We start from the raw sequence: 14,389 nt of genomic DNA, 5'->3' as shown, positions 1-14,389 counted from the left end.
GCTCTGGCGTTTGAAAGAGGCCGGTGCTTCTGTGGAAGGTGTTTTACTCGCACGCTCTTATCGTTTTGAAGGATGTTGTTGCAAAATGTAACGTCATCTTTACCGAAAATAGCAGCCAATATATACAGAAATGTCGTAGTCCAGCCCCCAACAGGAAAGTGAGTACATACATGACGGGGTGGCCGAGTCCATCGAATCCCATTTTTACGTTCATTTGCTCTGTCGATCATACGGCAAAATTGAAAGTCATCTTACCGAAAATAGTTGCAGAAACATACATATACAAATATGTGCCACAGTCCGGCCTCCCCCATAGAAGAAGGATAGTCTGTGACGAGGTGGCCGAGTGGTTAAGGCGATGGACTGCTAATCCATTGTGCTCTGCATGCGTGGGTTCGAATTTGAGAGATCATGGTGTTTCTGTAGAAATTCTCTCACTCTTACAGCGTTTTAAAGGATGTTGTTGCTAAATTTTATGTCAACTTTATCGGAAATAGCTGCAAATACAAACATATGCCATAGTCCAGCCCCCATCATGAAAGTGAGTACATACATGACGAGGTGGAAGAGTCCATCGAATCCCATCCTTGTCGTTCAAATGCTCTGGCGTTTGAAAGAGGTCGGTGCTTCCGTGGAAGTTGTTTTACTCGCAGACTCTTATCGTTTTGAAGGATGTTGTTGAAAATTTAACGTCATCTTTACCGAAAATAGCAGCAAATACATACAGAAATCCTATATTCCAGCCCATATCAGGAAAGTGAGTACATACATGACGAGGTGGAAGGTTCCATCAAATCCCATCCTTGTTGTTCAAATGCTTTGGCATTTGAAAGAGCCTGGTGCTTCCGTGGAAGGTGTTTTACTCGCACGCTCTTGTCGTTTTGAAGGATGTTGTTGCAAAATTTAAAATCATCTTTACCGAAAATAGCAGCAAATACATACAGAAATCCTATAGTCCAGCCCATATCCGGAAAGTGAGTACATACATAACGAGGTGCCCGAGTCCATCGAATCCCATTCTTGTCGTTCTTATGCTCTGTCGTTCATATGGCAAAACTGAAAGTCATCTTACCGACAATAGTTGCAGAAACATATGTAACCCTAGTGAAATAGTTAAAGTATAATCATATTATTATTATATCTACAAGTCTTTATAAATATGATAAACAAAATAAAATTCATGTATACAAATGTAGTTTGAGGTAAAGTAACAACCAATCGTAAGAGCGGGTTGTTAGCTCCGCCCCTTCCAGCTTGCCACAGAGAGAGAGCAGAGACGAGACCGGTTGGCAAAATAATAGAGGAGCAAACTTGAACAAAAAGATTAAAATACAGTATGTTATGATTCCCAAACAGTTTAAAAGTGATTGTAGTTGTACTAAATCAAGTTGTACCTGCAAAAGTGTTAGTGTATTTAAGAGTGTGTTGAAGTCAGACTGCATGTTGCATTGCGTTTACAGTGCGCTGACGCCATTTTGCAATCGCGTGTGTGTGAGAAGACCATAGAGTGATATAGACATCGCGAATTTGACAGGTATTCCATTATATTAGCTCATTTTATGGTATACATGTGTGTGTATATGTGTTTTATTTGTTCTATGTGTTGTATATTTTGTATTTTTTTTTTAATTATTTTGAACATATTAAACTTATTTATATATTCTGGTCTGTGATCAGGCCAGGTTTTTTTCTGAGGACATTTTTCCAGTTTCACTGGATTCCTTGTATTGATGGCGAGCCTCCTACGTCGACCTGGAAAATTGTGAAGTACACATATTTCAATTTATCCTCATTTCACCGGATAAAGCAAGAATTTGTCAAAATGTTAATTCCTTTATTGGACTGCAATTTTTAAATACAGCTCTAAGGACTGATTTTCTTAGAGGGAAAAAACAGAACTTTATCTGAATTGAACTCATTTCACCAATTTCAGAGTGAACAACGACACTGATTTATTTGTGTTGTTTTATGGATTCTTTTGTTTTCACTTGAATTCATTTATTGTGGTTTGTGTTTGATTTAAAATAATTGTAAAGTGGGTGCACCCTGGGGTTGTGTATAAATAGTTATGTTACTGATGTAAGTATTGTTTACTAAGAAAAATAAGAAAAGGAAAAAATTCATATAATCTAAAGTAAAATTATTTTTGTATTTAAAACATTCAGTTTGTCTTTGGTTATTGCTCAGTTTCACCCCCACCCCCTTTTACTTACCTTGTAATCTTCTGGTTTTATTGTCTGGTCCAATAATAAATAAATATAGTACACCTGTTACACTTGGATGGGAGACCGCCTGGAAATACCAGGTGCTGTAAGCTTTTCGAAGTCTTTCATTTGGCAGCTGATACACTTCCCCGTGTCACAGCTTTGCTGCCATTATTTTTTCTTGCCTTCAAGGGCATTGTTTCTGTCGGTGCTGAGTCGATGCCAGCTGAGCTGCGCTCGGTCCCTGGTGCTGCGCCTGTTTTAAATAGCCAACTCTTTACAGACTCTCTTGCTTACGGCCATACCACCCTGGAAATGCCCGATCTCATCTGAACTCGGAAGTAAAGCAGGGTCGGCCTGGTTAGTACTTGGATGGGAGACCGCCTGGCAATACCAGGTGCTGTAAGCTTTTCAAATCCTTCATTTGTGTTACTACCTCTTTGATGTTAGTCTAGGGTAAAAGTAATAACATTTAAAAGGTGTGGTACTGTTACAAGATGATGGGTGAAAGTAAAAGACACAAACAGTAAAACTGCCAACAAAAGTCATTTAATGTACAAAAAAGTGAAATCAGAATAATACCCAAATATGTATACAATAAGAAAAAAATATTTACAATAATAAAGTAATAAATTAAATAAAGTATCAAACAAAATTAGGTCAACTTAGGAGTAAGGGGAGGCTAGTGAAGCCAAATCAAAGAAATTAATATAACAAAACAATTCTAACTCATAAGCAAACCCCTTACCTCGCTAGAAGCATAAAAAGAATTCTATTCTGAACTAAAACAAAACAAATACAATTGGCATTCACTTCCTTACCTGGGGCCTGTTTCAGTAAGGAGTTTCAAACAACTCGGAGTTTAAACTTGAACTCTGAGTTGATTTACAGAGAGATTAAAAACGTTTTGGTTTTAGAATAGCTGATCAGAATAGTTAGATCAATCATCTTTGAGTAGACCAACTCAGAGTTGAGCGCGCACACTGTGACTATAAAAAGACATTATCAATGGAGCGCAGATATTACGAGTGACAATGACAACATCTTAAAAAAAGAGATCACCATTTCTTTCTCCAGCTGAACTTGATCTGCTCATGCAAAGTTATAGCAAATATAAATGTATATATTTAAAAAGAAGCAACCATCAGTGAAACAGAGACAGTTAGCCTGGGAAAACAGCTGCTCAAGTTAAAGCATAATTTTTAATTTAAAGTATTTAAATATTTAAGTATAATAAAATGAGTAATGTAATGTGTGACGTTTATAAAATGTTTCTAAACTTTTATACACGTTTATCAGTTTTAATAGATTTAACAGTGCACTTGTGTGTCTGCCTTTTTATTGATCAAGTGATAGAGGTTGATAACATTTAGAAGGTAAGCAGTGCTAAAAATACTTTTTAGAAAGAAAAGTAATCCTATTAAGCTAGTAACAGTACATGTCGAAGGTTAAGCTAATTCTTTATGAAAAAAGAACAAGCCATTCTCGTACGTGACTTTGTTCTGTGTGTGACAAAAATGTAGGCAATATCTATGTTTCCATCCAAATATATTACATAAATTTGTGCAAAACTGGAATAACGCCTAAAAGATGCGAATAAAGCAGCGTTTTCATCCAACAAGTCAAGAGAACACAATCGTCACTTCCTGATTAACTTGCGCCAAATATCAACAGTAAAAACAGAATTTACTGTGGTAGAAGAAGCTGTGTCAATAATTGTTTATTTAATAAATGTACTTGCACCTCAGAAGACAATGCTGACACACAATGAACACGTGGGGGCGTTTGAAGCCATGAGACGCGGAGATCTTGACATGCTCCAGACGCTCAGAGGTAATTAATAATATACAATAATACTGAAACAGTTAAGGCATTTTAGATTGACTAAAACAACATTTAAGATGTTCTGCATTGTGCTCAGTCTGCTGGTTTGTCCATTCACACACATTTTCATCATCATCTCTAACAAACCTTTTTTTAATGTACATACTGTAATTTGTTAAGTGTTTCCTTCGTAGTTCATGCGCATCTTTTCTAATCAAATAAAAGTTTAACCTACTCAGTTATGCACATGTTTTATTATGCGTATTTTCAAAAGTTATGTGAATCATGACGTTTCAGCTCTTCGGCAGCTGCTGCAGAGATCAACCTATCTCTGTCTATTCTATCTAGTTACACATGTCTCTCTATATACAAATACACTTGTTAAACTTTTCATCTGCACCAAGACTCACGACAACTTCATCCTATGCTGTTTCTTTAACCTGCAAATGTTTATTTTACACATTTTATATAGTACTGTATGCTTTTTAAGCAAACTGATATGAGAAGCATCTACAGTCAGAAGACAATCGCCTGTGATGTCATGTCATTTGTTTTTTTGATTGTCAGGTTGCTGTAGACCTAGTTATAATCATATTTATACAATATAGTTATAAAGATATTTATACATGATCAAACTAGTGTTACTTTCTCCGTTTCCGTAATGTCAAGCGGCAGAATAACAGCTCGTTAATTCATGCTCGTGCAGATGATGAGACGGACAAAAGTAACCAATGCATGCCATTCTTTTACTTATTTTCATGTTGTCAGTATCACAGTGCAAACAGCTCCTGGTAGGAATAACTCGAGTGAACATAAAACAAAGCTCATGCCTCGCTCTGACGCGCTGCTGCTGCGTGCGGTATGAAAGCTCTAATCTGTTAACATGGACGCCGAAAACACACGCACTGCTCACCCTCTGCTCACGCACCGCTGACGCTTGCGGTGTGAAACAGGCGTTATGTAGAGATTATATAATGACAAATTAACAACCTTTTTCCCGATTTTTTCTAAACAGGTTGCTGAAGGTGTGAGGCTGGCCGGATTAACTTGACAGTCAATATAGGGGTGTAAAACGGCCTGGAGCTAGGCCCAGGCCGATAGGGGGATAAAACACCAAAAGGGGATATCTGATATCTAATTGGAGTGTGTAAGCATATATTGGTGTGGGAGCTGAACACGCTGCAACACCAATGCATGAGGCCAACTGTATATTAGATACAGGGCAACACAAAAAGGGGAACCGAAAACCATGTTAAATTCTAAAATAGAAAGAGAAAATAAGACTGATTTACTAGCAGATGACAATCTGACAGAAAGTGTGTGATTAAGTGTGTATGGACGTTTCCCAGAGATGGGTTACAGCTAGAAGCATACGCTGTGTAAAACATATGATGAATAAGTTGGCGATTCATTCCACTATGGTGGCCCCAGATTAATAAAGGAACTAAGCCTTAAAGAAAATGAATGAATGAATTAATTAATTGGACAAATTAGATTGGAGAAAATTTAGGAAAAATTAAATGAATAATTACATTTTAAAATTATTTTATTTTACACACGTTAGTTTTTTTAAAAGTTTTTTTTTTATTATTTTTATTCTTTTATTTTAGACAGAATTTTTTTTATCTTTTATGAGAAGACATTCTTTATGTTTTTTTATTATATTTTAGTTTAAGAAATTTTTATGCTTTTTATCTTTTATTTTAAGACATTTGTATGTTTTTTTCGTAATCTTATATTTCAAGACATTTTAAGATTATTTTATTTTAAACACATCATTATGAGTTTAAGATTCTTTTATTTAAACACATTTTTGAAGATTATTTTAGTTTGAGGCATTGTTGTTTTTAAATCTTTCATTTAAAGACACTTTAAGATTTTTATTTTAAGCCATTGTGGTTTTTGAACCTTTTATTTGAAGAGATTCTTAAGATTTTTATTTTATTTTAATCACATTGTTGTGTTTTTGATTTTCCCATTTTAAGACATTGAGGAAAAAAAAAGGAATCTAGTTTAAATATGTTTGAATTTTGGTTTTAATCATTTGATGACGAGTTTGAGTTGTTAGTTTAATAACATTGTTTAAGTTCGATTAAGTACAATTAAGTTCTGAATCTTTCATTTCAATAATTGTTGAGTTGAATCCTACTTTGAAGTTGTTAATTTTTCATCCTAAATCTCAATTGTAATTTTTGTGCTGTAATAAATTTAAAATGTTGAAATTCAGTTTGAACTATTCATGGGGATTATAATTTTGTATTAGTGAATTTCTAATTCCAATCACAAGTGTTTTCACAGGTGTTAATCTTTGATCGTAATTATACAGTGGGATTTTTAATTAGAGCATATCTTTATGGGTGTGGATTTCCTTTTAATCAGATTTTTATTTTTTTATGTTGGAGTTTTTAAATTTTGTTTACATTTTTATTATTGTCATTCTTATTCTAATTTTGTTGGGGAAGAAGAAGAAAAAAATTACCTTTATTGATAAAGTGTATAAGAATGGAAAATTTTAATGATTGGTTAATTGGAAGTTAATAAGAGTGCTGGGAGTAATAAGCCTAAATATAGCAAATAAAATCCTTATTAAAAGAAGATATCGGAGTGACTTCAAGAGGGAAGAGACTGCACCACTGAAGAGGAGAACCAAGAGTGTAGAAATTATAACCTGAATCTAAAAAAGTTAAAGAAATTTAGATGAAAAGGGTTTTAGGCATCATCTAACATAATGAATGAGCACTATAATGTTAACGATTGTTTTGAATAAGAGGTAAAACAAAGATTTAGGCAAAGGCCTGCAGTAATGACAATGGGACATTTTTGTGGGGATTTGATTATCTGTTTTTGTTTTTGTCTGCTCCAGAGAGGAGCAGAAAAGGGGAATTGTTGGAGAAAATGAATTTATTTTCATTACTTTTGTGTTTTTTTTTATTAGGAAAATGTTTAGACTAACAACAGATTAATCAATCTTTTCTATTGTATTATAAAACATCTTGACCAGACAAACTTCCTATTTTTTACTGTGCTGCATACTTTTTAGAAGAACTGCTGACAAGTGGAAAAAGCAGAATAAGAATAAATTTATGTTTGTTCCAGAACTATAGTCTAGACATGTCACAAGTTGTCATGATGCTTGTAGAAGTGTGAAATATATTAAAGATGCACGGAAGTGTTCAGTTCTGGTATGCAGAGAAAGGTTTCAGAAAGAGGAAGTAATGTCCAGGGGTTACAAAGGGCCAAGGGATTGCAGAATGACTGATAAGTGACGTTAAACCAAAACTCCACCTGTTAAGGTCAGTTGTGTATATATGCTGGAGTCAGGAAATGTATGTTAGTTGCGAACATCTTGAATGTAATTCTTGTATTGCATTGGGGTAACGTAACCCAGAGCTCTGTCATCGAATTATTCATTTGTATCTAATAAATTACTAATATTTTTAGCACTGAAGAAAACCCTCTCCAGACCTTTTCTTATTGAACACGCATGGAATTGGCAAAATATTCCAACAGTAGAGCATGAGACTCTTAATCTCAGAGTCCTGGGTTCGAGCCCCACGTTGGGCGTTTCTGTTACTTTTCTCTCTCTCTCTCAGCAAACTTACATTAGGATTCATATAGCAGACCTTTTGAGACAAAGTTACGCCTTTCTTCCACTGTAGGTGATCTTTCCTTAAGTCTCTGTGGCGCAATAGGTTAGCGCGTTCTGCTGTTATCTGAAAGGTTGGTGGTTCAAGCCCACCCAGAATCGAATTCGGTATTTTGCTGCCTTGCAACTGCTAACACGTGCACTGGGCATAGATCCTGGGCCACATTCTGTCCAATGTTACAAGATGAAATCAGGATTTAGCAGAAGATTGTCACGGGTAGGGAAGGTATTACTGTAAACGGTGTCTAGCTCTTGAAAGGACTCCTCATCAGCTCGTCTAGTTCAGTCAGTAGAGCATGAGACCCTTAATCTCAGGGTCGTGGGTTCGAGCCCCACGTTGCGTGTTTCTGTTGCCTCTCTCTCTCTCAGCAAACTTTCATTAGGGTTTATATAGCAGACCTTTTGAAACAAAGTTCCGCCTTTCTACCACTGTAAGTGACCTCTTACTAAGTCTCTGTGGCGCAATCGGTTAGCGCGTTCGGCTGTTAACTGAAAGGTTGGTGGTTCAAGCCCACCCAGGGACGATTTAGGCATTTTGCTGCCTTGCAACTGCTAACACGTGCACTGGGCATATATCCTGGGCCACATTCTGTCCAGTGTTACAAGATGAAATCAGGATTTAGCAGAAGATTGTCACGGGTAGGGAAGGTATAACTGAAAACGGTGTCTTGCTCTTGAAAGAGCTTTACATCAGCCCGGCTAGCTCAGTCGGTAGAACATGAGACTCTTAATGTCAGTGTAGTGGGTTCGAGCCCCACGTTGGGCGTTTCTGTTACTTATCTCTCTCTCTCAGCAAACTTACATTAGAGTTCATATTGCAGACCTTTTGAAACAAAGTTCCGGCTTTCTACCACTGTAGGTGACTTTTCCCTAAGTCTCTGTGGCGCAATCGGTTAGCGCGTTCGGCTGTTAACTGAAAGGTTGGTGGTTCAAGCCCACCCAGGGACGAACTAGGCATTTTGCTGCCTTGCAACTGCTAACACGTGCACTGGGCATATATCCAGGGCCACATTCTGTCCAGCGTTACAAGATGAAATCAGGATTTAGCAGAAGATTGTCACGGGTAGGGAAGGTATTCCTGTAAACGGTGTCTAGCTCTTGAAAGGACTCCTCATCAGCTCGTCTAGTTCAGTCGGTAGAGCATAAGACTCTTAATGTCAGGGTTGTGGGTTCGAGCCCCACGATGGGTGTTTCTGTTACTTTTCTCTCTCTCTCTCTCTCTCAGCAAACTTTCATTAGGGTTTATATAGCAGACCTTTTGAAACAAAGTTCCGGCTTTCTACCACTGTAGGTGACCTTTCCCTAAGTCTCTGTGGCGCAATCGGTTAGCGCGTTCTGCTGTTAACTGTAAGGTTGGTGGTTCAAGCCCACCCAGAATCGAATTAGGCATTTTGCTGCCTTGCAACTGCTAACACGTGCACTGGGCATATATCCTGGGCCACATTCTGTCCAGCCTTACAAGATGAAATCAGGATTTAGCAGAAGATTGTCACGGGTAGGGAAGGTATTACTGAAAACGGTGTCTAGCTCTTGAAAGAGCTTTGCATCAGCCCGGCTAGCTCAGTCGGTAGAGCATGAGACTCTTAATGTCAGGGTAGTGCGTTCGAGCCCCACGTTGGGCGTTTCTGTTACTTTTCTCTCTCTCTCTCAGCAAACTTACATTAGGGTTCATATGGCAGACCTTTTGAAACAGAGTTCTGGCTTTCTACCACTGTAGGTGACCTTTCCCTAAGTCTCTGTGGCGCAATCGGTTAGCGCGTTCGGCTGTTAACTGAAAGGTTGGTGGTTCAAGCCCACCCAGGGACGAACTAGGCATTTTGCTGCCTTGCAACTGCTAACACGTGCACTGGGCATATATCCAGGGCCACATTCTGTCCAGCATTACAAGATGAAATCAGGATTTAGCAGAAGATTGTCACGGGTAGGGAAGCTATTACTGTAAACGGTGTCTAGCTCTTGAAAGAGCTCCTCATCAACTCAGCTAGTTCAGTCAGTAGAGCATGAGACCCTTAATCTCAGAGTCGTGGGTTCGAGCCCCACGTTGCGTGTTTCTGTTGCCTCTCTCTCTCTCAGCAAACTTTTAATAGGGTTTATATAGCAGACCTTTTGAAACAAAGTTCTGCCTTTCTACCACTGTAAGTGACTTCTTACTAAGTCTCTGTGGTGCAATCAGTTAGCACGTTCGGCTGTTAACTGAAAGGTTGGAAGTTCAAGCCCCTCCAGGGACGAATTAGGCATTTTGCTGCCTTGTAACTGCTAATACGTGCACTGGGCATATATCCTGGGCCACATTCTGTCCAGTGTTACAAGATGAAATCAGGATTTAGCACAAGATTGTCACGGGTAGGGAAGGTATTACTGAAAACAGTGTCTAGCTCATGAAAGAGCTTTGCATCAGCCCGGCTAGCTCAGTCGGTAGAGCATGAGACTCTTAATCTCAGGGTCGTGGGTTCGAGCCCCACGTTGGGCGTATCTGTTACTTTTCTCTCTCTCTCTCAGCAAACTTACATTAGGGTTCATATAGCAGACCTTTCGAGACAAAGTTACGCCTTCTACCACTGTAGGTGACCTTTCCCTAAGTCTATGTAGGGAAGGTATTACTGTAAATGGTGTCTAACTCTTCAAATGACGCCTCATCAGTTCCCTAGCTCAGTCGGAAGAGCATGAGACTTTATCTCAGGGTCGTAGGTTCGAGCCCCATGTTGTGCATTTCTGTTGCCTCTTTCTCTCAGCAAACTTTCATTAGGGTTCCTATAGCAGACCTTTTGAAACAAAGTTCCGCCTTTCTACCACTGTAGGTGAGCTCCTACTAAGACTCTGTGGCCAATCGGTTAGCACGTTCGGCTGTTAACTGAAAGGTTGGTGGTTCAAGCCCACCCAGGGACGATTTAGGCATTTTGCTGCCTTGCAACTGCTAACATGTGCACTGGGCATATATCTTTGGCCACATTCTGTCCAGCGTTACAAGATGAAATCAGGATTTAGCAGAAGATTGTCACGGAAAGGGAAGGTATTACTGAAAACAGTGTCTAGCTCTTGAAAGAGCTTTGCATCAGCCCGGCTAGCTCAGTCGGTAGAGCATTAGACTCTTAATCTCAGGGTCGTGGATTCGAGCCCCAAGTTGGCCGTCTCTGTTTCTTTTCTCTCTCTCAGCAAACTTACATTAGGGTTCTTATAGCAGACCTTTTGAGACAAAGTTCTGCCTTTCTACCACTGTAGGTGACCTTTACCTAAGTCTCTGTGGCGCAATAGGTTAGCGTGTTCGGCTGTTAACTGAAATGTTGGAGGTTCAAGCCCACCCAGGGACGAATTAGGCATTTTGCTGCCTTGCAACTGCTAACACATGCACTGGACATAGATCCTGGGCCACATTCTGTCCAGCGTTACAAGATGAAATCAGGATTTAGCAGAAGATTCTCACGGGTAGGGAAGGTATTACTGTAAACGGTGTCTAGCTCTTGAAAAAGCTCCTCATCCACCCGGCTAGCTCAGTCGTTAGAGCATGAGACTCTTAATCTCAGAGTCCTGGGTTAGATCCCCACGTTGGGCATTTCTGTTGCCTCTCTCAGCAAACTTTCATTAGGGTTCATATAGCAGACCTTTTGAAACAAAGTTACGCCTTTCTACCACTGTAGGTGACATCTTCCTAAGTCTCTGTGGCGCAATCGGTTAGCACGTTCGGCTGTTAACTGAAAGGTTGGTGGTTCAAGCCCACCCAGGGACGAATTAGGCATTTTGCTGCCTTGCAACTGCTAACACATGCACTGGACATAGATCCTGGGCCACATTCTGTCCAGCGTTACAAGATGAAATCAGGATTTAGCGTAAGATTGTCATGGGTAGGGAAGGTATTACTGTAAACGGTGTCCAGCTCTTGAAAGGGCTCCTCATCAGCTCAGCTAGTTCAGTCGGTAGAGCATAGGCCCTCAATCTCAGGGTCGTGGGTTCGAGCCCCACGTTGAGTGTTTCTGTTGCCTCTCTCTCTCTCAGCAAACTTTCATTAGGGTTCCTATAGCAGACCTTTTGAAACAAAGTTCCGCCTTTCTACCACTGTAGGTGACTTCTTACTAAGTCTCTGTGGCGCAATCAGTTAATGCGTTCGGCTGTTAACTGAAAGGTTGGTGGTTCAAGCCCAACCAGGGACAAATTAGGCATTTTGCTGCCTTGCAACACTAACACATATACTGGGCATATGTCCAGGGCCACATTCTGTCCAGCGTTACAAGATGAAATCAGGATTTAGCAGAAGATTGTCACGGGTAGGGAAGGTATTACTGTAAACGGTGTCTAGTTCTAGAAAGGGCTCCTCATCAGCTCAGCTAGTTCAGTCCGTAGAGCATGAGACCCTTAATCTCAGGGTCGTGGGTTCGAGCCCCACGTTGGGCGTTTCTGTTACTTTGGGTAATTCGACCTTTTGAAACAAAGTTCCGCCTATCTACCACTGTAGGTGACATTTCCCTAAGTCTCTGTGGCGCAATCGGGTAGCGCGTTCGGATGTTAACTGAAATGTTGGACGTTCAAGCCCTCCCAGGGACGAGTTAGGCATTTTGTTGCCTAGCAACTGCTAACACATGCACTGGACATACATCCTGGGCCACATTCTGTCCAGCGTTACAAGATGAAATCAGGATTTAGCAGAAGATTCTCACGGGTAGGGAAGGTATTACTGTAAACGGTGTCTAGCTCTTGAAAAAGCTCCTCATCCACCCGGCTAGCTCAGTCGTTAGAGCATGAGACTCTTAATCTCAGAGTCCTGGGTTAGATCCCCACGTTGGGCATTTCTGTTGCCTCTCTCTCAGCAAACTTTCATTAGGGTTCATGTAGCAGACCTTTTGAAACAAAGTTCCGCCTATCTACCACTGTAGGTGACCTCTTACTAAGTCTCTGTGGCGCAATAGGTTAGCGCGTTCGACTGTTAACTGAAAGGTTGGTGGTTCAAGCCCACCCGGGGACGGATTAGGCATTTTGCTGCCTTGCAACTGCTAACACGTACACTGGGCATATATCCAGGGCCACATTCTGTCCAGCGTTACAAGATGAAATCAGGATTTAGCAGAAGATTGTCACGGGTAGGGAAGGTATTACTGTAAACGGTGTCTAGTTCTAGAAAGGGCTCCTCATCAGCTCAGCTAGTTCAGTCTGTAGAGCATGAGACCCTTAATCTCAGGGTCGTGGGTTCGAGCCCCACATTGGGCATTTCTGTTACTTTGCCTAATTCGACCTTTTGAAACAAAGTTCCGCCTATCTACCACTGTAGGTGACCTCTTACTAAGTCTCTGTGGCGCAATCGGTTAGTGCATTCGGCTATTAACTGAAAGGTTGGTGGTTCAAGCCCACCCAAGGACAAATCAGGCATTTTGCTGCCTTGCAAATGCTAACACGTGCACTGGACATAGATCCTGGGCCACATTCTGTCCAGCGTTACAAGATGAAATCAGGATTTAGCAGAATATTCTCACGGGTAGGGAAGGTATTATTGTAAATGGTGTCTAGCTCTTGAAAAAGCTCCTCATCCACCCGGCTAGCTTAGTCGTTAGAGCATGAGACTCTTAATCTCAGAGTCCTGGGTTAGATCCCCACGTTGGGCATTTCTGTTGCCTCTCTCTCTCAGCAAACTTTCATTAGGGTTCATATAGCAGACCTTTTGAGACAAAGTTACGCCTTTCTACCACTGTAGGTGACCTTTCTCTAAGTCTCTGTGGCGCTATCGGTTAGCGTGTTTGGCTGTTAACTGATAGGTACTGAAAACGGTGTCTAGCTCTTGAAAGAGCTTCTCATCAGCCTGGCTAGCTCAGTCGGTAGAGCATGAGACTCTTACATTTACATTTAGTCATTTAGCAGACGCTTTTATCCAAAGCGACTTTCAAATGAGGACAAGGAAGCATTTTACACAACTATAAGAGCAACAATGAATAAGTGCTATAGGCAAGTTTCAGGTCTGTAAAGTGTAAGAAGGAAAGTATAAGTAGTATTTTATTTATTTATTAATTTTTTTGTACAGTTAGTGTGATATCTAGAGAGGCAATTGCAGATTAGGAAGTGAAGTGGAGACTAAATAGTTGAGTTTTTCGTCGTTTCTTGAAAATAGCGAGTGACTCTGCTGTTCTGATGCAGTTAGGGTTCATTCCACCAACTGGGCAGATTGAGCGTGAGCGTTCGCGAAAGTGATTTCTTCCCTCATTGGGATGGAACCACGAGGCGACGTTTATTCACAGAACGCATGTTTCTGGAGGGCACATAGATCTGCAGAAGTGAGAGCAGATAAGGAGCAAGGCCAGAAGTCACTTTGTAGGCAAACATTAGAGCTTTGAATTTGATGGGAGCAGCAACTGGCAGCCAGTGCAAACGGATGAGCAGCGGAGTGACATGTGCACGTTTAGGTTCATTGAAGACCACTCGTGCTGCTGCGTTCTGAAGCAGTTGAAGAGTCTTGATAGAGTTAATGGAAGCCCAGCTAGTAGAGAGTTGCAGTAATCCAGTTTGGAGAGAACAAGAGCTTGAACAAGGAGTTGAGCTGCATGTTCAGATAAGTAGGGTCAGATCTTTCTGATGTTATAGAGTGCGAATCTGCACGATCGAGCAGTTATGGAAATGTGGTCAGAGAAGTTTAGTTGGTCATCAATCGTTACTCCAAGGCTTTTCACCATTTTGGATGCAGTAATGGTTGCCCCATCCATCTGGATTGAAAAGTTATGGTCTAGAGTCGGGTTGGCAG

At 40.3% G+C, this 14,389-nt stretch overlaps 6 non-coding genes across 6 annotated transcripts; all 6 read left to right on the top strand.

Annotated features, from left to right (window-relative positions):
* The first annotated feature begins 2,495 nt into the window (after positions 1-2,495).
* On the top strand, positions 2,496-2,613 carry LOC137494135 (5S ribosomal RNA). The gene has a single exon (XR_011014110.1). It is a non-coding gene; the product is annotated as a 5S ribosomal RNA (ribosomal RNA).
* A 5,511-nt stretch (positions 2,614-8,124) lies between these two features.
* Positions 8,125-8,198, top strand: trnan-guu (transfer RNA asparagine (anticodon GUU)). Its single transcript has one exon. It is a non-coding gene; the product is annotated as a tRNA-Asn (tRNA).
* Positions 8,199-8,548: 350 nt separating this feature from the next.
* trnan-guu (transfer RNA asparagine (anticodon GUU)) lies at positions 8,549-8,622 on the top strand. Its single transcript has one exon. It is a non-coding gene; the product is annotated as a tRNA-Asn (tRNA).
* Positions 8,623-9,406: 784 nt separating this feature from the next.
* Positions 9,407-9,480, top strand: trnan-guu (transfer RNA asparagine (anticodon GUU)). The gene has a single exon. It is a non-coding gene; the product is annotated as a tRNA-Asn (tRNA).
* Positions 9,481-10,071: 591 nt separating this feature from the next.
* trnak-cuu (transfer RNA lysine (anticodon CUU)) lies at positions 10,072-10,144 on the top strand. The gene has a single exon. It is a non-coding gene; the product is annotated as a tRNA-Lys (tRNA).
* A 2,802-nt stretch (positions 10,145-12,946) lies between these two features.
* On the top strand, positions 12,947-13,020 carry trnan-auu (transfer RNA asparagine (anticodon AUU)). Its single transcript has one exon. It is a non-coding gene; the product is annotated as a tRNA-Asn (tRNA).
* Positions 13,021-14,389: the final 1,369 nt, after the last annotated feature.

The sequence above is a fragment of the Danio rerio genome, chromosome 4, assembly GCF_049306965.1.
Source record: "Danio rerio strain Tuebingen ecotype United States chromosome 4, GRCz12tu, whole genome shotgun sequence".
Lineage (NCBI taxonomy): Eukaryota > Metazoa > Chordata > Actinopteri > Cypriniformes > Danionidae > Danio > Danio rerio.
Note: the sequence above shows the minus strand (reverse complement) of the source record. Positions and strands in the feature narration are given on the sequence as shown.